This window comes from Pezoporus occidentalis, unplaced genomic scaffold, assembly GCF_034315485.1.
Source record: "Pezoporus occidentalis ecotype Australia unplaced genomic scaffold, CSIRO_AGI_Poc_V1 ctg172, whole genome shotgun sequence".
Classification (NCBI taxonomy): domain Eukaryota; kingdom Metazoa; phylum Chordata; class Aves; order Psittaciformes; family Psittacidae; genus Pezoporus; species Pezoporus occidentalis.
Window position 1 is genome coordinate 2,188,438 of NW_026913554.1, and position 26,167 is coordinate 2,214,604.

General features: G+C 44.8%; 1 protein-coding gene across 7 annotated transcripts in view; it reads right to left on the reverse strand.

Moving 5' to 3' along the window:
- Positions 1 to 26,167, reverse strand: part of SLC4A4 (solute carrier family 4 member 4) — a 205,742-nt gene that overhangs the window by 163,014 nt on the left and 16,561 nt on the right. The window contains exon 1 of one of the 7 annotated variants that reach the window (XM_062614163.1): positions 2,264 to 2,594. The exons of 5 other annotated variants lie outside the window; for them this stretch is intronic. The gene's annotated coding sequence lies outside the window, so the exon portion shown is untranslated. Of the gene's footprint in view, positions 1 to 375; positions 624 to 2,263; positions 2,595 to 26,167 lie in introns of those variants that run through there. One more of the 7 variants, XM_062614166.1, reaches the window with a different exon arrangement.

Below are 26,167 nucleotides of genomic sequence, written 5' to 3' on the forward strand. Positions count from 1 at the left end.
GCTAATTGACTTCATACAAGAAAACCTGACAGTAGCTATCAGAACCCTTTGAACTTGCTCCAAGCAAGAGTTCAGATTCTAAGTCTAATGCACACAGAAAATAAATGAAAGGCAGGTCGCTGGAGCGTGACGAGGATGGTAGCTCACTTTGGCAACAACGAAGCAGGAGCATCACTATCTGTACCCTCAAGAATAAAGTGTTTCCAGGCATCCACCTTCCCGAAGCAGCTATTGCATCCAGTTTATCTCTGCTCTATCAAGGCAACACCTTGCCTTCCAAGTGCTTCTCTCCAGCAGGACAGTACCTCTGATAAAGAACTGCTACCTGGAAAAAACTTTTATGGGCAGAAAAATAAACAGAGGTTTTCTCTTTACCCTCTCACACTGCAATTCTCATTCACAACCTTGCCCAAACACTTTCCAGCTTGCTATTTACTGTAGGTATCAAGGCGTTAATGCAGTTAAAAATCCTTCTGATGGGAATACAACTGGCTTCTCCACCGCTCCTGGAAGAACTTGTGTGCAGGAGCAAGGCGCCCTCTCTGATAAGCAGGTTGATCAGGAAACAAAAGGGGTTACGGGTGTTTTCCCTTCTCACAGGGATATTTTTCTTCCAAATGCACTTTGTGTTTTATCAGCACAAGCCATCGGTAACTGAATCACCTGCCCTACACCTGCAGCAGGGCTCTGAAAATGCGTTTTGAGAGCCTCTCTACAGAACTCCATGTAAAAACCTCCTGTGAGGAATACCACAACACACCACCAGCAGATGACGGTGTTTTCTGACTAAGTTTCAAGATTTAAAATCCTAACATGGAAGTTTAAAGGACAAACCCTTCACACTTACAAGCCATACCCTGCTCAGAGCAGAGTGGCTGGGCACAGGGTGTTAACTTGCTAGGGATGCCCAGGGCACACAGAGACAACTTCATTCCTCCTCTACCAACTGCAAAAAAAAAGAAAAAAGTCAATTTACAGCTCCTTCTCATCCCACTCCCAACTCTGGACAGCAGCATCACACCATGCGAGTTCCTCTCAGGCTACTGGTCATTCCTCTGCAGTTGCCAGCCCCTTGTTATCTCGGAAATGCTGCTTCAAGTAACCTCTTCCTTCAGGTCCAGCCACTTGAACAAACCAGCACACACACATGCCAGCAGGTGACCAACCAAACACAGATGCAAACCATCCCATTTAATCATTCTGCATATGACTGGACGCTGTGAGGACAAAATTAGGTCTTGTGAAACAGTTACTGGGTTTGGGAGCCTCAAGCGTTGGGGTGGTTTTGGCTGAGGGGGTGGGGGTGGGCTCTGTACCTTGATCTTAAAGCACAGTTTCCTTTTGATTATCAGCCAAGTAAAAACTAGGCATACTCCTGAGAACATCGTGTCAGCAATTGCTTAGCAGCAAATTCTATTCCCACACAATATGCAGCTCTGCACCTTTTGTTAAACCCAGCTAGGCAAGTTTCTTCCTTTTTTTTTTCTTCATTAATGGAAAATATGTACATTTTAGGACTAACCAGAACAATAAAGCCACTAAGTAGCCAGCAGCCTAAGCCAAAGTCATGTTCATCCACACAGCAAACTATACCTCCCCTGAAGCAGAAGAAAGCGAGTACCTCTAGTACAGTTCCTCGATGGAGCTGTTACTACTCAGATTTGCCCCAGGGCCCAACCTTACTGCTACTTATACCCAAGTTTACTTACAGGCGCAGCAATGCGGAAGGATTAAGCACCACAGAACAATGCCCGGCACCTTCTCCTGCACCGCGGGAGCTCTGGGCACGCTGAAGCACAGCGCCTGAACCTAAGTACTACAAGGATGCGCTCCCAATAAATTCTCATTTCCATGTTTGCTCACCAGCAGAGCAGCTCCAGGCTGCAGCGCTCGGCAGAAAGCTCACCACAGGGAAAGCAAGCAGCAATGAGCTTGCCTTGACTAAGAAAGTAAATATATATTGTCCCCATATGGACATAAATCAGGTGGAATACTAAAAACTTGACGGGAAATAGGAATTCCTGACCCCGCTGCTGCTCAGAACTTACTGAGATAAAGTGGAACCATACAAGAAGTTTCTGAACGCGGTGCAGCGTCTTTCAAGCTGGCACCAAGCGCGGACTGAGACAGACCCTGCGGAGGGGGGAAAAACGACCAGGGCTAGACCAGCCTGGCTGCGAAATCTGCCGGTGTCCCCCCCCAGCCCCCAGGGCTGCAGGCAGCCGGGCAGGTACCCCGAGAGACCTCTCTCCCCCCTGCTCACCTCCGGGGCTCGGTCCTGCGGCGTTCCTCCAGCGTGGCGGCGGGCGGGGGCTGCAGGGCAGCCACGGGATGGGAGCCTGGGGAACGTCAGCGGGGCATTGCCGCGCTCAGGGCCGGACCTGCCGATACGCGCACCGGCGCCTGCCCGCCGGTCTCGCTAACCCGGCCGGGGGGAGGCGGTGGCGGCGGCTGAAGGGCCCCGCGGCCGAACGAGCGGCGGGGCGGAGCGGCTGTGCTGCCGGCGCCTGCCCGGCACGCATTTAAAGCCGCCAGCAACCTCGGCCGTCCCCTCGCCCGCTCCCATCCCGGCCCGTCCCGTCCCCTCCCGGCCGCCGCTCGGCGTCACGGGGCCCCGGGGGCGGTGAGGCCGGCGGAGGGAGGAGCCTGCGGGGCCCCGCCGGGGCAGGTGCTCGGCGGGGCCAGCGGGACCCGAATGGTCCCCAGCGCTCCTCACCCGAGCGCTGTTCCCCCCGGCCCGCGCCAAACGACCCTGCCCACAGCCACCCCCAGGGCAGGAGAGGCCAAGCGGCTGCTTCCCCGAGAGCGGCTGCAGCCCCGCAGGGCTCTGCCAGCGCTGGACACACACCACCCTGACAGCGCACTGGAAGCACACGCTACACAGCGAAACTCCACGAAAAATACATAGAAGACGGCATTTGTCCGGTTTCTTGTAACTCTGCAAGGAAATCGAAGAGTTGTTCAAGGTGTCCCTGCCCGTTGTAGGGGCTTAGAACTGGATGAGGTTTAGGGTCCTTACAACCTAAACCAGCCTGGGATTCTGTAAGCAACATCTTACATCATGCTCCTTCTCAGCTCCAGCACGACAAAGCTCACCTGTCTTTGCTGCCTCGTGCGGTCTTGCTTCACTTACACACACGAACTTACATTTACACTACTTGCCCGCCAAGCAGTTCTTTCCCGACTGGTGTTGGAGGAGAGGACCAGCACCTGTACCCCAACTCCTGTTCAGCTTTACTGTCCAGGCCCAGGGGTTCTGCAAATAACACACGGCAGAAAGGACATAGATCCACAGAGGAACAAAGGGGACTATTGTAGTTCTGAGGAGAAGCTCCAGTCCTTCAGCAAGGTTTAGGGTTACAGCACAGTGACTGCCTATTCAGCTACTCCTCAGCTACCAAGCTCCACTTTTGTCACCTCCCCAAAGCCACTATCAGGGATGGCTTTAAGCTGACAGAAGGGAAATTTAGATTAGACATTAGGAGGAAGTTTTTTATTGTGAGGGTGCTGAGGCACTGGCACAGGTTGCCCAGAGAAGCTGTGGCTGCCCCATCCCTAGCAGTGTTCAAGGCCAGGTTGGACAGGGCTTGGAGCAACCTGGTCTAGTGGAAGGTGTCCCTGCCCACAGCAGGGGGTTGGAACTGGGTGAGATTAAAGGTCCTCCAACCTGTGATTCTATGATTCTATGAATAATACACTATCCACTGGACAGACAAAAAAGCAGCAGCATGAGAAACCACAGCATGTGCAGAGCATAGAGCATGGCAGGGAGCTATCTCCCTGCTGAACTCATCCTGTCCCTTCTGCTGCTGGCACGTCTGCTCTTTCCTCAGCCCCTAAACACTGGTCATTGTTCTTCAGGCACTGTCACCTCACCCACTTTTTAATGGTTCCCTGAAAGACCTCAGCCGTGTGGTCTGCAAATGAATTGATCAGGACTTGGGCTCCTCCACTCCCTTTAATAAATCTAATTTCTTAAGAACATGTCCTTAAGCAGTGAGTGGGTTTCCAATAGTTGCCTGACCACACAGCCATGATTTTCATCCTTTAGAGCTACATTTCATTTGGACAAATGACAGTCCCCTGTATTAACAAAAAGAAGCACTATGACCATTTATGCTCAAGCCCTAACCCAAATAACTATACGGCTTTCCCTCCTCCCAATGTTCAGAGTCCAGGACTACACTCTTCATGTTTTAACTCCCTAATGATATTCCCTTTAATTTGTACCTTATAAAGCTTCACTTATAAATGAACTGGGAAGCTTCTGATGGAAAGATGGATCAGCTACTTCAGAAGATTGCTGTTGCTTCTCAACACTTGACAACTAATGGGGGTTTTTGGATTCCCTAAAGTGCTTATATCCCTCAGTGAACGCATGTCTTGGATGGTCCTCAACAGCTGGCACTTAGCTTGCTATTTGAGTAACAAATGTAAATAACTTCCGTAACAATTCCATTTCCAACTCACCATAACTTTAAATACTGTCATCTTAAACCTATGCATTTCATTTTCTGGCTAAAAAATGTTTTGACATTAGGATGCATGATTTTAAGTCAGTCTTCAAATATACCATCATGACATTTCATGATCTAAAACCCTGCCCAAATCATTTCCAGGAGTCCTTACATCAAGAGCCAAGGCAGTTCCCATGGCCAAGTTTGAAAATACTACACTCTACATACAGAGAGACACCCAAGTGAAAGGACCTAATAATCCTGCCTGTCGCTGTGATTGACAGAACACAAACCCATCAGCTAGAGACGACCTGTCCAACACACTGTGTATGTTAATTCTGGCATCACTTACGCACTTTGGCCTGCATATTCCCTCTTAAAAGTCACCCACTCGCCTCCAGCAGCTCTTCTCTTTGATTTAGCAGAGGAAAGCTTGTCCCTCAGGACTAAAGCCCCCCCATCACAACCCAGGCAATAAAATCCTGCTTCAGCAATGGCACTGGATGGGAATCCACCTTCAACCAAATGTCTGCTACTACCCAGAAATTACTCTGCTGCCTTCTCACCCCACGCACAATTTCCCATGAGGTCACATAAGGTCTCATTGTCAACGCCACACTTGATACAGTGAAAGTTAAGCTGGAGAAGATCAGAGGATACATCAACACACATGCTCAGTGGAGCTGGAAGGGTTAAGCTTTCCCTGTGGGCACATTATTCCCCAAGTTTATGTCACAGCATTTCTGGTAGGTTATTCAGAAGTCACTTGTGCTGACCACAGCGTTGTCACTCAGGGACCATGCTGAACTAGATGGAAACTGGCAGCTCTTGCATTCCCGGGGTTTTGCGCAGGCTACCAAGTGTTACAATATTTGCATTGGATGAAGTCAGGAGTAATTCATTTTAAGTCAGGAAGTTTCAGAGGATAAAGGTATTTCAATAGAAAAACTAGGTGCAGAGAGCACACAGTTGTGTTTGCACAAGAGGCTTTTTGTATCTTTTATTGACAAATGGTCAGTGTTAAGTCATCATTTACACAAGCAGGCTCAACCCTGAACATACTTGTGTGTGCAATTAATCCTCTTGACATCAACAAAATTAATCATGAATGTTTTCAGGACTCCATCCTTGATGGTGGCTATTCCTAAGGACCTTGAGGGTCCCTTCACAGGGGTTTTGTTTTACAAAGATGCAGGTGTGCAGCTTATTCTAGCTGTTTAACTTGACAGAACAAATTCCTGCCTTGCGTTCCATAGTATGACAACTGAATTAGTCCAATTGCACTGATTTCTAAGGGCAATCTGAAAAACAATTCTGTAGCTCTCATACGTGTATCCCCTACCAGTTTTCAAGTCACCAAGCATGAGGATTGCCTAATGGAAGTAAACCTCTTGGTTACTACAGATTGATTAGCAGGTCCTGTGTTTTCTAATAGCCCTGCCTCAGCTGTGAAAACTGCATTCCATGGGGAGCTGACTTTTCAGACTCCATAGGAGTCCTAATTCAGCCCCCAGCTGTCTGCCCACTCACTCTGAAACCACACACAGAGCCCCAGAGGAGCACACTGCCACATTCCCGCTGGCTTCCCCTACGCTGGCTGGCACTTTCATCTCTCGAAGGAGGCAGGAACAGGAGGTGCTAGAATACATTCAGCTGAGATTAGACAGAACCCAGTGCTGGGGACTTAGGGCTACTTTTTTTTATGATGTGCATATCATTAATAATAAATATATCACGTCTGCTTGAGAGTAATGAGCAATCTTGGATCACTTTGATAGCCATACATGCCACAACAGTCTCTGTTCACATTAAAAGGAGAGGAGAGCTGTGGGTATATTATAGTCTGGGTCAATTGTTTGGGATACTTCCAGTACTCCTGATAACTTCTGGTAGCAAAGGATACTCACCTCAACAGCCTTTTAAGTAGATCTCTAGTTAAGGTTGGGAGGTTAAACACTTGGAGATCAGAATAGATGAAAACAAGTATTATGTCCTACTTATCTGGGAAGCAAAGCAGTTTGTGCTTTGCACAGGTCTGTGAGCAACATCTGCCAATTTCTTACCTTCTTCTCCAGGACTGTTTTTTCTATTCCCTTGCAAAAACTTCCCTTGTCTTCCCAGAAAGAGCAACTCCTCCATGCTCAGAACTGCCGTGCCTCCCGCACCCGGTACCAAGGCTCCGAGGAGACCTGGTGGTGCTGGGGCCAAAGACAGCGGCAGTAGCAGCAGCAGCCACAGAAGCGGCTGCAGTGCTGCTCGGGGGCCCTCTGCTGGAAGCCTGTCCGTCCCCCCCCCGTCCCCCCCCCCCAGCCCCAAGGACCCCAAAATCAGCAACCTGCTTACCCTCAGGAGAGGAAACCCCAGCTCCAGCACTCCGCGGAGTGGGGCAAGTGGCTGATGGCCCCTTGGCAGCAAGCAAGCTGGGCTTCCTGCGGGATGAGCAGCAGGGAAAGCCGATTTCCAGTGCCTGAAGCTGTGTCCTGCTTGGTGCTGGAGGGCGGGAAGCCAAAGCAGGCAGCGGTCAAAGAGCCAAAAACACAGGGCTTTGTTAAAAGAAAGAGAGAGTGTTTGTTTATCCACCCACAAAACCACCAGAGCATAGGATGCTGCAACACACGCTTCCACCACCTACAACTGTTGGGATACTGAAACAACAAATACTCACCCCCTCTAGAACAAGAAGGGAGCTGAGGAAGAGCAGAGCAGCCCAGCCGACTGAAGTATGTCTGTGCTTTCAAACACAGGCCCTTTTCTCCACTTCAGAGAGTCCATGCAGAAAGCAGGCCAAAAAGGACACAGGTTTTTGCACATCTCAGGGCAACAGAGAAATCACAGGGCTCAAGTCACCCTCCTTTAGCACAAGGATAATGATAGCTATGTGTTACAGAACTGAAAACACTTCTGTGCTCTAAGATAGATATGGGTGGGCTGCTAATGAAAAGAGCAGTATTTACTACAGGAGGATTTATTCTTTTCCCAGTTTCTCCCCCAGCTGTGATTTAGATGAGTTTCTTCCTCTTCCTCATTCCTCAGCTATTGGTATCCTTGGCCAGAAAAAGACAAAGAAAGCTCAGAGCATGGGCCAGCATGTTCTCCAGTCTTTTCTATAGCACTTGTACTGCAGTCCAGGTGGATTCTTCTGAACACCAAATCCTTACAAAGCATTAACCATTAACAATTTGACTTTGTCAAATTCCTTCTCACTGTGCACCAGCTCAGGAAAGCTTCCAATATTTTATCACTGACTAGAAGGACATGAAGAAATCTCACCCACTCTCAGCGTAAAGCCAAGTCCACCAACGTAACCAGTGTAGACTAAACTTGCAACTTACAGTCAAAATCAGCAAGAAATCAGAAATCAGCCCTCTCAGTGAGCCTTCTTACCCTCTGGTTGAAGATACCTTCCAACAAGCAGATGGTGATAGGCATCAGGGTAAGGCAGCTCTGTAACAGAGCTTTCCTTCTGATGCAATGATTAACAAGTCAGCTCTAGGTTTAGCTAAGGGATTAAATTCTAACAGCTTTCCAGCTGGTAACATCCAAGATCAGATATTGCTGTCTCCTTCAACAGGTGCCCCATATCTGACAGCCTCCAGCTAGATGAAGTGTTCTGTGGTCTAAATATTTATAGGAAGTGCCTTTGATAAACACATTTGCATCTCAACAACCATGAAGTCAAGAAAAGGGTGTCTCACTCTTATTCTAAAGGCAGCATCAGTAACAGAGATAATGTATCAGTACATTACCAGCTTCTCTACCTATTCCAATCATTAATACACTTGATTGGAATATCAAGTTCTTCATAGGTGATGCCTTGTGATAGAGATTTGAGAAAAAAATAAAAGCTATAAAACAATCACAGCAGGAAACTACATGGTAAAGTCCACAGAGATCTATATTGTTTAGCTCCAGACAATTAATCATTAATTCACTTCCTGTACTCTTTAGGTTACTGTTCTTGGAACATTGTTTTCCCCTTACTTAGCTAATTTAAATGACAGATATTCATCTAAATGGTTCTTCTCCTTCTGTTCATCACAGCTCTTTGCCTTTAACCATTTTCCTACTGCAATCATACAGACTCTTTATTCCCCTTAAACAACAGTGTTTCCATTGATTAGCTTTTGAGGTGTTGTCATTCTCTATTCTGGGTCACCAGAAAAGGTTGCTTTTCTATCCAAATAATTAAACCGCAACATTATCATTCACTGCTTTGGATTGTCACATCTCCTGCTTTTTTGTGTAAAAGTATCCTAAACAAAACATTTCAAAACAAACATTGGCAGGTCATACTTCACCAGAAATTTGTGCTGTATGTATAAAGGTTGGAGGACATGATGATTAAATTATATTTTTGTAATTCTAACAGAAACAGATTTTTTTTTAATAGCAAATGACAATTCTCCAGGAGCACATGTAACTCCAGAAGGTCTTTGGCAGCTTAGGACAGGCTAAAGAGTGAAGCGTCTGTGAAAGTGAAACTGGATCAATGTGTTGTCCCAGCCAAAACAAGGCCAAAAAGGACAAAAAAGTAAAACCGCACCAACATATAAAATGGTTTTTTTTCTTTTTCACTCGGAGATTTTGAACAATCACAGATGAGGAGTAGCCCCAGCCCTCAGAAGCTCCTCAGAAGCACTAACCTGCAAAAAGGTCTTAGGGGACCAGGCCACCTCGTATGGGAGAGATGACGCGTGCAATTGGCTTCAGCTTCTACAGGCTTCCAGTAAGCAAAACAAACTCAAGGCACATCAATTTAAGATTAATAGAAATTACGGCGCTGTATGAAGTAAAAATGTGCAGAAACAATATCTTCTGCCTTAAAAACTAATAAACTCAGGCTTCACCTCAACATTTATGTAGCAGCAGGAGACGACTGTCTTGAGACAACATCCTGTTCTGTGTGCTTTGCAGGACTCTGGGCATGACGAAGTATTGACACATCGGAAGGGACAGCATGTTCTGGTGGAGCATTTTAAGATAACAGTACTGTCAAAGGGCAAGCTTTCATTTGATGCTTCCACAACACCAGAATAAAATATTTCCTTTGGAGAACCTTACATATAGTTTAATTAATACAAACATAAGAGGATTATGTCCATCTCTCAGGGTCTTGCCCTTTTCACTTGTGTTTTCCCCCCACACTAACGGTCAGACTTCAAAGCTCCCATCCTTCCTCCCCAAAAGGGAGGACATCCTGAAGGTACCTAACAGGTCTTCCTCTGAGACTGGAGCATTTTCTTACAAAGCTATTAGTGAAGCAGCAAAGAGTTACTTTCCAGGCTATGGCTTTCTCTTTATCTTTAGCCTTGCTTTTGGTGGCCAAATGCAGGCCAGGGCACTAACATACCTTATTTCTCTACATGTCCAAGCTCTGGTGGTATTTCTAAGCCTACTGGGCAACTGTTCCAGGTGCCACCTCTGCCCTACAAGTAGCGTGAGTTCAACCCTTTTTCCCCCAAAAAAATATATTAGCACTTAACAAATATTACAGTGAGATCACTCGGGACAACATTTTTTGGTCCGTTCTTTCTACTTTGCTGCCTGTCTTGTTTTGTGGGGTTAAATTCCAGCTTCCTTCTCACATCAAGGCTTCTTACTGAGCTGTTGGGGAGATTCCAAGGGATATTAATTGTTGTTTGAAATCACTTCAAAGAACTTTCCTCTCCCACCCCCCTTGTATTAATAGCCAGAATGAGGAAATTGGTTTGGATTTCATACTTCCATCTGCTCCCCAAGTCTTTGTGCATTTCAAAAACCCATCTTCAACGAAGCCTGTTTCTATTAAAAGGCTCCCCCTTGGCACAATGCTCACACCCATTCCTTCCCACTTCCACACGTATCTATCGCCCTGTGTTCCAACTGGCAGCCAGAGGTGCCAGAAATAACCACAAGAAAGGCTGCCATGAAATCTCCAGCCAAGTTCTGAAAATCCAGGCACTTTACACAAGCATCTATGCTTAGAGTACTTCAGCTGCAGTCACCCTGAACTCGGTCTTATAAGGTTTGTGTATCACAGATCAAATATAAAATAATTTAAGCCAAATTACTTTTTTCCCTTTTCATCAAAACATGGAAGATAAATAACAGTTGTTCTACAAGCCTGGTAGTGCTTAGTTCTAACACTCTGCTGATGTTTCTGCCCCACTCGTACCAGCCTGTAGCTGGGTTTCATTCTTAAGTGAGTCCCCCCCTCCTCCACTCAAAGTCTATGCTACAGTGATTTTGCAAACTGGGTCAAAATGCAATTAGTACATTCCCATGCTTTGGGGTGGGGAAAGAAAATAAAAGGAGAAAGAATGGCAAGAAGAAATGCTGTTGGCTGTAAGCCAGCATTCTGTTTCTGCCATTCTCACCTGGGCCACAGCCTTGAGCAGCCTAGAGCACTCCCACAGCAAGTTCTTGTTTCCCAGCAAGGGCGTTGGGGAAAAGCATGCCCTATGCTAAGACAGGCTTTCCTGGCCAGACCCAGACCTCTGTGCTGGAGTATGGGAACAGGCACAAGCTGCACATGGTGACAGGGAAAGGCACAGGGCATAGGGCAGCAGCTCCCACAGGTAGTCACTGCCCTCTGACTCTTGGTCTCATAGGGGAAAGCTATGTGAGCCAGCTCGGATCTCCTGAGCTCTCCTCCAGCTTTACCATTCCTGTGGTGTGATGTATCCCAGTACTTTGGTTCTCCCACTCCACTGAAAAGCAGTCGCTAGTCCCAAGTGGGCTTTCTTGAATCAAGAACAAGCCATCCACTGCTTCCTATGTGACCTCACTCCTCACTGACCTGCATTTTGCATAGTCACTCACCTTCTTGCACTAGCAAATTACATTACTTTGGCGGAGATATGAACAGACTCCCTGAATTTGTCCTCTCACCCATAAGTCTGCACAAGCCCAACTATTCATTTACTTATCACAAGCAATCAGCTTTACCAGGGGCATCTGCTTTTTGGTGTCATTGTCTACTACTTTGGCTGACAAAACCGTAACTCTGCCTTCACTTGCAAACATTTTGCCCAGGAGAAGGAAAATATTTGCTGTGTGTTTAGACATGCCCTTATTATTGTCACACTTAGAACATAATCTATCATACTTTAAGCAAATTGCGCATCTTCAGCATGCAGATGATGACATGTTTAGGAGGCTTTCCAGTATGGAAAAGGGAATTACTCAAAGACTTATTTATTCCACATCTTCCTAACTGGGCTCTCTGAGAAACACAGAGCCTATTATACACGTGTCCTGCCTTCCTCCACCCCTCATTGTTTCTCATACACACAGTTATCAGAAACCAATTCCCTTCACTGCTCCGCTCCCTGGCTTTGTTTTGCACAATTCTCAGAATATCAGTTCCGACTCTGCAGCATTTGCTGGCTCTGCTCCCAATTAAGAATTGCAAGTTGGAGTTGGGTAGTTATGGCTGCAGATTAAGGCTGAAAAACATTTAACAGTTTCTGAGAGATCCAGACAGACACACAACCTTTCTTTTCCTAACACCAAGCACAGTTTATCATGCTATCACAGGGTTCCAGGGAGATGTTATGCCCCTTATCTTAATGATTTAAACAGATCAAAAAGTTGGCTCAACAAGATCATTTGCCACTGACAACAAACCACAAGCCTGATGTTATCCACAAAGTAACTCCAATATGCTAGCACAGACTAGACAGATTGTACACAGGATAAAACAAATGAATTTTCATGAAATCACTCTGTAATCATCCATGTAGCATTAATTGAGCAAGCAAAAACACAAGGCAAAATGGACAGGTTTCCACTGGACACCTTGTACTCTTTCAAACACATTACAAAGCACAGATTTCACGCACACCTGAGAAAGCCAAGAGTTTGCTTTCAGAGGACTCTCCCAGGATAGTCCAGGAAGGTCTCCTACATTACAGTAACAGGACCTGGTGCTAAAGACCTCGCACCTGAACAAAGTCTTATACTGGTCTTGTCCTGTATCAACAGGAAGAACTCTCTAAAGTCTGCCACAGAGGAAAAAGGAAGCGTTAGGATTTCAGAGCAGAAGTCAGTGCATCCTTCCTGAATGATTCCGTCTCTTGGCATCCAGTCCCAAACAAGGCTGCCCAGACCTACCTCCAGTCTATCCACAGATCCAGCTGCTCCATCGGGTTCCTCTAGCAGAAGAAACAGCAGTTCAGAGCAGCTCACCGTCCACATCTGCTACAGCTCAAGAAGAGAGGCAGAGCCCAGCAAACATTGTCCAAGATTGGAGGAATACTTTTTAACTCCAGGTCTGTTATGACATTTACTGTGGCTCCCTTCTTCCCTCCCCTCTGCCCCCCCAGTGAAAGGGATCAAAATAGTTCCCTCCTGTGACATTTTGCTTCACTTGACCGAGGGACTGTGGGAACGTCTCCATTGAAGCCAGTAAAAGCTTCAAGCAACAGCCACAATGCCAGGTCAGTGCATGTGCAGAAGTAGGGGTGATATCGCCAAAACCTAAACTTTTCTGCTGCTGGAGAAGAGGGCAGGGGGTCCTCTTTTTGGAATTCCCCATAGGAATATCCCACTACTACAATTTACTTTGCGTGTGCCTTAGGTGTAAGCTGAGCCCTTCACCTACTGACTGTAACTAATATGTGTCAGCTATCTGTCTGTGGTCCAAACTGCCCATCTTGGGTCTGACTGAGCTAGTCTGGCCTGCCCCTTCACCCCACTCACCTCATTTAATCCCTTCCCTCATCTGTTTCTCCTGGAAACAGGGTCCCTCAACAAACCAGCTACATTTACTTCTAAGCCCTCACCCATACTCCTCCCATAGGACCCCACCTCCTTACAGGAGCATGCATGCATACATATGAGGACACAGAACACAATCAGCCACCTTCAGGCTACCAAGAAGCATAAGTAATAATGAATTTTGCCATGCGTGAAGGCAGAATTGTGTCCAGCTCCAGGTGAAGACCAGATCACAACCAGGAGGCAAGCAGGAGAACAGCCTCCTTGCATATTGGTGTACATAAACATTGAGACCATTGGCACCATCTGAGCAACGTTCAACAGCGCTCCTCTCATATCCCTTTGCTTACTCTTCAGGACGCCTATCATAGAATCACAGACTGGTTTGGGTTGGAAGGGACCTTAAAGCTCATCCAGTTGCACCCCCCTGCCATGAGCAGGAACACCTTCCACTAGACCAGATTGCTCCAAGCCCCGTCCAACTTGGCCTTGGACACTGCCAGGGATGGGGCAGCCACAGCTTCTCTGGGCAACCTGTGCCAGGGCCTCACCACCTTCACAGGGAAGAACTTCCTCCTGTCTAAACTAAATTTATCCTCTTTGAGTTTAAAGCTTGGTTCTGTACACAAAGGCAAGAACTCAACACCTCACTCAAAGCGGAACATGTGCCTCCACAAAAATTGGATCACAGGCAAGATGGATAAAATTTTCTAAGTATATTAACTCCCCACAGCCAACTCTCTCAGCACAGAGTACACTACTTCCAGTTTTACCTAAATCCATCACATACTTAGCAGTTACTTCTCCTGGCAGACAACAGAGCACAGTGCCTTCCTCTCCAGGCAAGTCTATGAGATAAAATAGAAAACTCAACAGCTGTTCCCAAGGAAATCCCTTCTCCCCTCCAGCTTGGACCCTGCATGTCCTTCTGGAAAGTGTTTTATTTCCAGCAGGAATCGGCTCAGATCACATATGGCTGAAGTATTTTTTTTGTTTCTTTTTTGGTTTTGAAGCTGTTGAAGCAAGCGTAGCTGTGGTAACGACACCTTGGACATCATTGTGCAGAACTTGCCAGCATCCTGCTTGCGCTGAGAGCCTGCTGTGCTCTACAAAGACAGACTCAGAGACAGCCTCTGCTTCCAAATGCTCAGTAATGAAGGGGAACAGAGGTGCTGTCTATCATCTGTGATTTACAATTGATGAACATCTGCCATCCACAGCATGGGGGGAACAAAACCAGCTTTACCCCTTACCCATTTTCTTCTCATCCCAATGTACCTCCAGGCAAACTCATTAGCCTCCAGTTAAGCCCCAGAAGAGATTTTCCTTCTACGATTAACTCTTCACAACACTTACTTTTCATGCTACCTGTTTGCTAGGACTTTGGGAAACAGGGGAAACAAGTTTTAAATCTAAAATACATTTTTGATTTAAAGAACAGTAGTTAGTGATGCAAATAACATTCAGAGCAGCACATTAACTGTGCAGTGCAGAAAACTGCCAGTTTTTTGCCCTTCAAGGTAGTTTCTTCCAACCGCATGGCTACCTCATTCCACCTGAAGCTCTCCAAGTAAATTTCAAATGTAAGAGTAAACGAGGAAGAGAAGTTGCAGTGCCAAAATACAGCAAGCCTGGGGTTAGGAAGCACTGCAGGAGCTCCACAGCCACACAGTACAAAGCACCCAACTGCAAAAGCTCGTCCTACTGCTGCAAGATTTTCAGCATTTTACAGAAAAAGTTTTATGACTGCCTCGATATCATCTGTTCTGCCACAGTTCAGCTATGTTGCGCTCTAATGCATTCTGAGGTATGAAACAGAAACACAGCTGTGATTTCATACCTGATCCAAATGAAGTTGGTGCTACCAAATTATCAGATAACATACAAGTCTAATGCACCTGAACACATAACCACAGCTGATAACTAGCCTCTCTGGTTATTCTGCTGGGGTTTGTCCTTTGAAAAGCTGGAATGGCATCCTTACATTAACTTGTACTTAGAAACAAAGCCAACGCAATATTGCTACCAGTCTGTGAACACCTAATGAAGACCTGAATGTGTTCAATTCGAATGTACAAGGAAGAAGAAGAATGAACAAATACAGAATACCACAGCAGAGCATTCAGCACTTATCTCTCCTTTAAGACATAACAGTTTGTAAGGATTTAAGTACATTGGAAGGAACTTACTGTAGACGTCATTAAAACGCTGTTTGGAAGGAGTGATATTCCAAGTTCAGTGTGCAGCCATCACAGAAACCAAGAGAATTTCAAATTCTTCAACTCCATGGAAATTAATACCAGGTAGGGGAGGGTGCTTTGAAACAAAGCAAGCTATTTTTAACTGTGTATTAAAGTGTACATTTCTGGCTTCTGCAGCTAACATGGTTTTAACGCAACTAATGGGCATACTAAAGCACACAGAGGCACTGAATGCTCAAGATGTGCCTTTAAAGATAAATTGCAGAAGGAGATACAAAGTTTAAGTGAAAGCAAATTTCTTCTCCCAAGAGCTTGCTTTGCAGCCCAGGACACACAAACCTTGCCCTGCTGCAGCAGGGCACATGCCAGGTACCAGGAAACAGAATCATAGAATCAATCGGTTTGGAAAAAAGACCTTTAAGATCATAAAGTCCAACCATTACCCCAGGACTGCCAAGGCCACCACTCAACCATGTCACTAAGGGAATAGGTGTAAAGCTGCGTCAGGAATATGCTCTAGAGAAGACAGTTTATGATGAGAAGATGTGCTTGAAAGTACCTACAACGTGACAGGAAGAGAAGCAGAACCAAGCACTCCAGTGATGTACAAGTAGGCTCCCCCAGCTTGACTGCCTATGTTCAGCAGCAGCACATGCCAGCAAGTTACCCTCAGACTCTCTCTCTCAGTTACTCCCATTTGAGAATGGCTTGAGAATGACTCCTTTCAACATAAGCAGTCCATCACTCCATCTTGCAGATGCCAAAAGACTGGGGATGGAGTGGGTCATTCCCACCCAAAGGCCTGCCCAGTCGCTATGACCAAGCAACAGTCACCTCTAGAGTACAGCGTTTGTGCCCAGTTCTGTGCTAGTTTCACCAAGAAAGGAGGAAAGAAGCTCTTTGGGAAGAAGTTCTTTGCACCACCTCATCTTGCTAAGCCTCTGGGCACCCTACCAGAGAGCTTCTGACCTCTCTCATAGAACAGCACTGCTCAGGCCAGCTCCATCTCTGTCTATTAGATTTTGCCATGTGCCAGTATTACCCCTAAATCCCTACATGAGGAAGCAGTGAATTCTCTTGGAAAAGATACAGTTCATCCCCAAACTTATTTGTTTAGAGATGTTTCAAAAAGAAAAAAAGTACCTATTTCATCTGTTGCAATTGTTGAGGTAGCATTGAGAATCTCTAAAATGCACTATTACATCCACATGTTATAAATTTACTAGTTTACATATACCCTGTCTACAAGTCTCTGGACTTGTCCTATGCTCTTGTTTAACATATTTTATGCATTTGATTTTTTTTTGTCAGTATTAAGGGAAGGCTTGTCAAGAGCTCAGAAACGACCTGTCACCATTCCTGCTGGATCAGAGACATGTAACTTAAAGTGACTTTGAAGGATGCAGAGTTAGGCTATTAGAGATGACGTGGAGGCCCCCACTGAGTCCCACCACAGCAGTGAAGAAGATATGAAGGAAGCAAGAAGATACAAAGGATGCAATCAAGAGGAGAGAATACAGGGATATAAGGCCCCAAAAATAAACACTCTGGAGGAAAGGTGGGGGAAATGGTATTCAAAGAAATGGACAGAAGACCTATAAGTCACAGCTTCTGCTTGCCCAAGGAGGATACTTGTCCCAACCCTTCAGAAAAAACAAACTCCCTTGTCAGCTCTGGGGCTTACTCTAGTTCCCATTAGGGTCAGGCATCTGCAGCTTGTATTTATAGAAACTAGTTTTCCTGGCTGCATTGGCTCTTGTATGGCACTGCACGTACAGCTGCCCTCTGCTTCCCTTATCTCCAGTTACACTCAGGCACTGCAACGTGATGCACTGAGAGCAGCCCTCAGCCCAGCAAGCACACTGCCAGCATGTCCAATTAGTCCTCTGCCATTCTGCCTGGCGATGACAAGCTCCTTACACAAGTGTCGTGTCACAGGGGATGGCAAAGGCGGCTGCAGCACTTGCCTGGAATGGAGAGGATGCACAATTTATTCCAGAGGATGCCACTGTCCTACTAAATGGCCTGAGCAATAGCATTTGGTTGCATATGGCTGAAGTTTCCCTGTCTGTAGAAGTAGGATAAAGATTCTGAATTCTTTTTATAAGGCAATTTGAGAGCTGTAGAAGAAAGGAATTCATGTGTTGTGATGTTAATGTCAAGGAAGTACAGACAGCTGCCCCTCTCAGTTGTTTTGCCAGCAAGACCAGGATTTCACTCAGAGGCTCAGATTTGCATTTCAGATGACACCACTGACCTGCCCAAAAACCCCAGTGAAGTTTCTTTGCTTTAATTTCCATGTGCAAGAAACACGGAGAACTTCCTTCTTGGAGAGTCTGAGAACTAAAGAATACAAAAGAGACCCTGGAGCGGAGGGGGAATATTCCCAGCCACGCACTCCAACTGCTCTGTAAGGAAAGTTGTAGGCCTTATAGGTGCAGGTTTACTTTTCCTCCTTGCCTTGTTTTTAGAATGCTTGAAGAGTCTAAGGCATGGAGTAGTAAACAAAATTAAAAACTCAGGATTATTTCTTTTTAAAGTAACTTTGAAAAGCTGAAAGTTAAAAGCATATTTGTCAGCATATTATTGTCACTGCAGACTTTAAGCAAGCTACAGCAGACAGCAGATAAAACCAACCTGACAAACCTAATGCATCAAGTTAAAAATAGCAAAACTCAGGCTTTGAAAACCTTTGAGCTTGCTTTTTCAAGAGGAAGAGGAAGGCACCTTTCAAAGAAATCAGCTGTGCTGATGTAGGGCACAAGTGTCCAAGAAAATTCTTGTACCACTTGAAAGAACTTATTAATTTTTATGACTCTTCTGGGATTTCTATTTATCTGTTGCTGTTCATTCTCCTGACACATGCAAACCATTCACTACAGCGCAACAACAACAAAACATCATCCAGCTACATACTTAAGAGATAATTTTTTAAAGCACTTTCTTTGTGATCAGGAGAATAACAGACAGAAGAGACACAGGAGACTTAAACAGTTCACCATACCCCAATGTGCCATGTCCAAGCCCTGCCTCTCGCAGGCTCCCACCACTCACTACTGTGGCTGGTGTTGCAGGAGGTACATAATAATGACAGTTTAGGTAAGCAGGTCTTTTTGTGAGACCTTTTTACACAACAGTTTTCAAAGACCTGCTTCACATTCAGGACATAAAGCACGGCAGTCTGAAATGGTTCATGCTCCTGTGCAACCAGGAATTTGGTCAGAAATTACTGCTTTGTTACCTACTTCATCAAGTTTCCAGAAATCAGCAAGGTACTTACATATCTATGTATTTCAACACAGCTTTGTAGGAGGGAATTATGGTTTCAGTACCATATCTACATGCTCCCTGCTGCAGGAACAGGAGTCATTTTGTTATTCAGTTATAAAGCAGCACTAAACTCACAGACTGTGCACATCATTCCCTTGAAACAAAGAGACATCACTAATATTCAGACTAAATCATCACCATGAACCAAACCCTATTTAAACACCTCTTACCTGAGATCCCTAGTTCAGCAGAGCTTTGCTACCAAATATGAGAAACCAAAACTCAAGGTCTAAGGGTTACTATGGTAGTAATACTTTTCCACCAATGTCATCCATCTTCTTCCATTGTCCCTTCACCACCACCAAACAAACTGATCAACCACACTTTGTTCTCTTCCCCCAGCTACTAGCACAAAAGTGGGATAAAAAGAAAGCTCAGATCCTCCTAGTTTCCTTCAAGAAATTCCCTCTACAGTTCTTAGAGCCTTAGCTGCAAAACTGGAGCAGAAGAGCCTATTGGATTCTCCAAGCTATCTGAGAAATAGCATTTAAGAGGGCCTGAGCACTGGAGGTGGAGGGATGGGAGGGAGGAGAACACAGCCATGAAAATAATGCTACCTCCTGGGCTGTAAATTATTAGCCAGTCTCTTCAATGTATCCCATCCATATCAAATTCCTGTGGTGCCCTATCTATCCTTGCTGGTATCCTATTTTTTCCATATCCTTCAAATTTATTGCAGGAGTTGCAGCAGGATCTAATTAAAAGCAATTATAATTAGCTCTGTAGTATTTCTTCTTACACTTGAGTGTGAGTAATTAACTGAAGACGCCAAAACTCAAAACACAAGGGAATTTAGCTTTGGTGCAAAGACATAAAAAGGCTGGTTCCTCTCTGAGCTGACACCCAGTTGTCACATCTGCAGAATTGTCACTGGAGCATTGTAAAATGTTACGTACCACAAACGCCTCTAGCTGAAGTAGCCCAGCTTCAGAAAACAGATTTCATTTTTCTGAAGCCAAGGAGCTTGATCACTGCTACTTTCAGTCCTGCTGTTCATTATGAACCTGAAACAAGAGCTCTAAAATGGTTTCTGCTGTTCTTTTTAATGGGAGCTTTCTCCTCCTCCCTGTATTGAAAAGTGGTGAAGTCTAACTCAATTTAGTAAGCACCATCTCCAAGTGAGCAAAATACGTGGGGGAGTTAATTTCCCCTCAAATCGCTTGAAATTCTTTCCTAACTCAGGCAAGAGCCATGTTGAAAAACCTGCCAAAGCCTTTTCTTACTGATCAACCCAAGAGCTGAGATTACTCCCTTTCACTTCAGTTTGAGTGGCCACACATTCTCAGTGATTCAGCGGCTTGCTGGGAAATCCTCCCTCCTCTGCAGCCTGCCAGACTCTGCTCGTTGCCCCTGAGAACTCAGTACAAAGCTAATCTATTTACCAAAGCACTTCCCCAGTGGGGGATGGAGTAAGGTGTGCCTGGAAGAAGAAGAATAGGCAAGGAGGGAGTGCTGCTGCAGGCATGAGTGGTTTATCTTGTTCCATCTCTTCTGCTAAGGGAAGACAAGAATGGACATAATAAATCTGCATAATCACATTGAAGAAACACGTAACTGCCAGGAGTGGGGTGATTTGGGAAGCGAAGACAACTCTGTTGTTGCCTGGCCGTTCTGAGACAGTGAAAAATTCGCATTATAAAAAGCAGCTGTCACAAAGAGAATGGTCATCTTTTGAAGGTGAAGAAGAATTTAACTAAACCATGAGATGGAATAAAGCAAGGAAAATATTTAAACATAAGAAAAATTCCTTTTTTTTTTTGTGTGTGGAAATATTTCCTGAGGAAGCTCTCCAGACTGCTTTATGTGGGAAGAAGATGAAATCGTTCTATGATACCATGGGATCACAAAAAGAAGTGCCATGAACTTTTGCCAGTGCCCTAGGATGTCTAGGATGGTGAGGCACTGGCACAGGCTGCCCAGAGAAGCTGTGGCTGCCCCATCCCTCGCAGTGTCCAAGGCCAGGCTGGATGGGGCTTGGAGCAACCTGGTCTGGTGGAAGGTGTCCCTGCCCATGGCAGGCGGTTGGAACTGGGTGAGCTTTAAGGTCCCTTCCAACCCAAACCATTCTATGATTCTATGGTTCTGTCCTGCCTATGTGGTTTTAATGCTATGTCATCCACTCTTCTGCATCACCAAGGTTCTGGATCTCCCTCCAGTTTGATCCTTAGCACACAGCACCTCTGAGACTGTTCTCCAACCTCAGATCTCTGCCTACGACACAATTACTTCCAGCCCTTACCTATATACCTTACTTGATCTCTTTGATGAGTTATGCAATGTTTATCCACCATTTGATCTTCTCTGATTGTAGCATAGCAACAGACAACAGTTTACTGTGGATATTGTGTGAGCATTCTGCAACAGAACACATCCAAGAGTCCTGCTGCTTTCTTGGGTAACATTATGCTCTTTGGAACAATAACACTAGTCAACAAGTTATCTTAATTTTATGCTAAAATTAGAGCAATTGGACATTATTTATTTCAAGTCCACTGGTTTGTCAAATACCAGGAAGCTGTGAGAGTGTGACACAAGCATTGCAACCCACAGAATTTCAATGGGTTTCATGCAATGCCCTTTGCAAATCTGGGCAGTTGGAACAGAAGACACTACATGGCAACCACACAAAGTAAAACCTAAATGTGCTCTCCCCATTTCTTTGTCTCAATACATTCGTACAAAGTAGACCTAAAACCTTTAGACTGATTCAGAAGAGCTTCTCTGAGTCATAAAAAAAACCATGATCGGAGACACCCTGCAAAGTACTACAAGAAAACATAAACCGTCTTGGACAGGGCCTCAAGCAGCCTGGTGGTGGTGTCCCTCCATGGCAAGGGGTTTGAACTTGATGACGTTAAGGTCCATTTCAACCTAAACCATTCTGTGATTCTATGATTTCCTGTCCCTAAATAACTTGATAAAAACTACACAACCACCTATATTCAGCCGTTGCGCTAAGGCTAGTTGCTACTGGCATGTTACTCACTACCTGTGTTTTGGCATTCCTGCTGCAGATAGAGGGGTAATAGAAGTGCTAAGCCCTCTCAAAATTGTCCACGAATTATCATGAACACAGCACAACCAATCTGTAACACTAGCAAAACTGTACAAGCATGAAAAGTGGCAGTTAAAACAAGTATCAAAGGAACCTAAGCAGGAGTAGGGTGATTATTGCTTTCCATAGAATCATGGAATGGTTGGAGTTACACCTTAAAGCTCATCCAGTTCCAACCCCTGCCATGGGCGGGGACACCTTCCACTAGACCAGGTTGCTCCAAGCCCTGTCCAGCCTGGCCTTGAGCAGTGTCAGGGATGGGGTTTTCAAGAAGATCAAGCTCATTATCCTTCTACATATCCATTTCCCACCTTGTGCTATCGAACTTAAAAGAAAAGTAGGTTTTATTTAAGTCTGAGGGAGGATCTCTCTCAAAACTTCAACCAAAAACGGCAAGCAAGGTTTATGATGTGGCAGCTCTTTGATTTGAATTGCTCTGAACACACGTAGTGTCATTAGCTCAGGTCACAAATGTGAGTCAGTCCACCCCTCAGGTAGCTAAATGTCTCCAAAGGCACTTTTGATCACCAACGAAATACAGCCTCTTTTATTGAAGCTGGAGGTGCCGTGTTAGGAAATAGCACTTAACACAGTCCCAGTGACAGAAAAATTAAAAAAAAAGGGGGATTTCATGTCTTTTCCTACATACAATGGCGTAACACTGGAGGCACTACTCTATAGGGAGGACTGCACTTCATTTGGACAAACTCCTCTGGTTAAGTCCCAACCTGCTGCAGTTTTTGTAGCTGCTGAGTTTTAGCCTGTCTCCCGGAATAAGCTGCATTCTAGCAGCAAGCAGAACAATTCTGACCTTTCTTACCAAATCAGGCAGGCAGGTATAATGCTTAGGTAATTTTTAGTATCCACATTTATCTTGTGACTGCATTCCTAGTACTAAAACAACCTGTCTTTGGATTTATATGGAAAAGTGCCTAAAACTACTCAAGTATCCAGGCTTGGCAGCAGTTTAACCTCTGCTGGTGAAGTATCACCAACTGCTAAGCAGCATATTCCCTCTCCCTTGGCAGCTGAACCATGCTGTTCATGATCTTTGCAAGAGTCCCTGCTTGTAGAAGCAGTCCCAGTATCTCTCTTGCAGGTTTCTAGGAGAGATCCTGAAATCTGGCTTTGTAATTCAGTGTTCTTCTCCCTTATTCTATAAAGGCCCTGTTATGTGTGGCCTCTCTTTACTGACTTCTCCTCTGCCTATCCTGGAATCTGGAAGAAAACCTGATAGTTCTTTTCAGTGTTTAATCTTTTTCTATGTGCCTTCATCTGCCCACATCTATACACTCCACCTAGTAGTACAGAAACAGTCTTATATGCAGCGTGTGATGCAGCCTCTTTTCACCTACCACCAAATGCTTCCCTGCTCTATTCCTTTCCCAATAAATCAATGGTAACTTCATGGAGCAGACAAAAACATTTTTTTCAGCCCTAAAAGACTAACTTCTCCAACTCTGAGTTGTGGTGCACACCAACTCCAAGTACTGCTTGCAGGGCTCTAAATCAGAACAGAACTCATTCGGCCTGGAATGTGAAAAAGCAGGCTTTTCTTTCTCTGCCCTGCATCCTATCAATAACAGAAATAGGATACATTTGCTGTATATGATGACAGTGGAAGTGCTGTGTGCACAGGAAGAACTGGCTGCAGTTACAGGAGTACACACAGGACATCCCATGGATCACCTGCAGAGTACCAGTCACTGACCCACAGTGCTCATCACTTTGATTTACAGCACGATACAGCAAAAGGTGTAGCTGCAGGCACCAAAACTATGTTATAATCATGTGATTACAACATTTTATAATGTTACAACAAACAACTGACAAATATTCATCAATACCCTCAGCTAGTTTCCAACTATCCTTCCACTAAGGAAGAATTCATTAGGATAAAAGGTTTCACTGCACTTGAACATTCTGTCCCACATTGTCTGAACCCACTGAGGACAGAGGTTACAAAACCTACTGTATTCTGTCCTTTTGGCTGCACAGCCAGCCAAGTCAAAAATCAAGAGGCAAACACAGAACAACCCAAATAATCTGAAATCAAATTTCTAAACTTAAGACCTTTTCCAATTTACACGTTGTTAGTAATTTCCTTATTTCCAGCAGGAGAAGTGAAGGTTTGTAGTAACAGGTTGTGCTAGTATATTCAGGTGTCCTGCTGTTAGTTAATTTTACGTGCTGGAATAGGTCACTGACATTTATCTTCATATTCTCTGTATTTCAAATAAAAATATAGTCCTCAATTTTCAAATTAACCACTAATATTTTAAAACAGAAGGACCCAAATAGACCAAATAACCAGGCACAGATACACACTTATCCTTTTGTTTTCTCAAGGCATGCTGTCTTCACAGTGCAAGGCTATCAATGAGATTCTTGATTTGTTTCCATCATAAGGATAGCACAAAGAGCAAAACCCATACTGCTACCCATGGTACAGTTTGACAGATTTTTATGTTCAATGCATCCTCGTGATATTTATAATACGCAACATCCTTCCAAAATTGTATCTTGCAACACCAATATTTGCAATGTAATTCCTTGTAAGGTAACCAAATGCCCTCAAAAGCAATACAGCCAAAGCTCACATTTGACCTACCAAGGAAGATAATCCCTCTACTCTACACTGAGAGCAGGAGGGAAAGTAACAACAACTCAGAGACTTAGTCCAGCAGAGGGGAAGGGGACAGGAATGTGCCCTAGGATCAGGGGAAAATTGTCCTTTTGGGCAACAGTATAATCTCAGATCAGGAATCGTTCCCCTTCCATCTTTCTTACTAACATCTCATACTATCAGTGCACAAAAGGGAAAGGAAAGGTACTAAGTGTTCAGAGACATAAACTCCGGTTTACGGGAGAATCTATTGAGTTTCAGACCGTGTAAATAAACACCTGACTGCTACAGAAAAGCAAGGACCAGAAACAGGTTTTCTGACACATTCTAGAAATAAACACGGCTGTTCTATCCCAGTTATCAGATATATCTGATCTGAGTCTCAGCAGGGTCCACTTTACTAAGCAAGCAACAGGATGACAGAGCTCCCATGACCTTTATTGTTATTACTGTTATCAAGGACATCTCAAAACGGTGTTCCTTGGAAGCTCAAGTTGCCTTTGCTTTTCTAGTGGAGCAAGGATTCCTTTTAACTGTTTATTGTCATAGGGATCAGCCCTTTTAAGGTGTTTGGTGTTATGACCTTTTACACAGAAATAGATTGTGACTCACTGGAAGGAGGCAAATGATGAAGAATCCCAAAACACTGCTGTTAGTACTACTAGCTAAGTCTGCACCAATACAGCCTAGAGAGGTGGAATCCTAAGCCCTGGAAATATGTTTGAGTAACCCCTTACTTTCCGCTCAGCAGTCATTCTGAACACATTCAGTCCTTCAAACCAATAAAACCATGGAAACAAGACAAATTTTCTTCTCCACAGCAAATAGGTTAAAACTATTTGCAGTTCCAGTACTAACAACAGGTTGACTGCGTCATCTATCCTGTTAGAAGACTACACTCCAAACTCCTAAAACAGCTCTCAAGCAACACATTTCCCAAGAAAGCCAGCAATTGCACATCTGCTCAATGAGTCTTTTAGATACCCATTTTTCTACACCATGAGAATAAACAGCTATATTTCAAGCCTCTATCATGTATAAATAAGACCCACCAGGAATGCATCTCTTTTTGATAAACCGTCTTCCATCTGAAACCTCTGCTCAAGTATCTACCACCTGGTTGGCAACATAACCTCAGGCAGGAGGAAAGGGTATTCCCAGTGTGACTGTGAGACTTCGAAACATGTCACCAGGGAGAAAAAGGGAGAGCTGTGTTCCAGACAGGATCTCTGATTATGGGTGGCTGGCCTCCCAGTGACTCCCAGTGGGTGAAGGCTTTCTGAAGGAACCATATGGGGGGGCTGCTCTGAGCCCCCAGATCTGCTCTTCAGCACCACGGCCAGCACCAGAGCCCTGCGGCAGGGCTAAGGTGGTTCTGGCCTCCATCACTTGAGGTGTCCCTGCATGAAGTGTGTCCTAACAAATAACCAAATGTTACAGTAACATCAAAATGGTTTGCATTGTCTGAAAACCTCACTTCCATTCTCCGTGAATAACAGAGCTCCCCAGATTTAAGCTCTTCTCCTACATCTGCTTTAAGTTATTTTCAACTTAACAGTACTAAAGTTTGTACTGGATGTAATAGTCCTTAAATATTTATGGCCTTTGTATTAAGATCCTAAGACTCCTACACATGCATGGGAGCATCTCCATTTCATGATAAACATTATCAACATTCAGACAGCAAGAGTTTATACCTACTTCAAGTTAATAAATCAAAATTATCACATTAAATTACAGGTTTCTTTCTGGCTTAATGGGGTTTTAGAATATTATGCAAGGAAGACAAATGTCATAT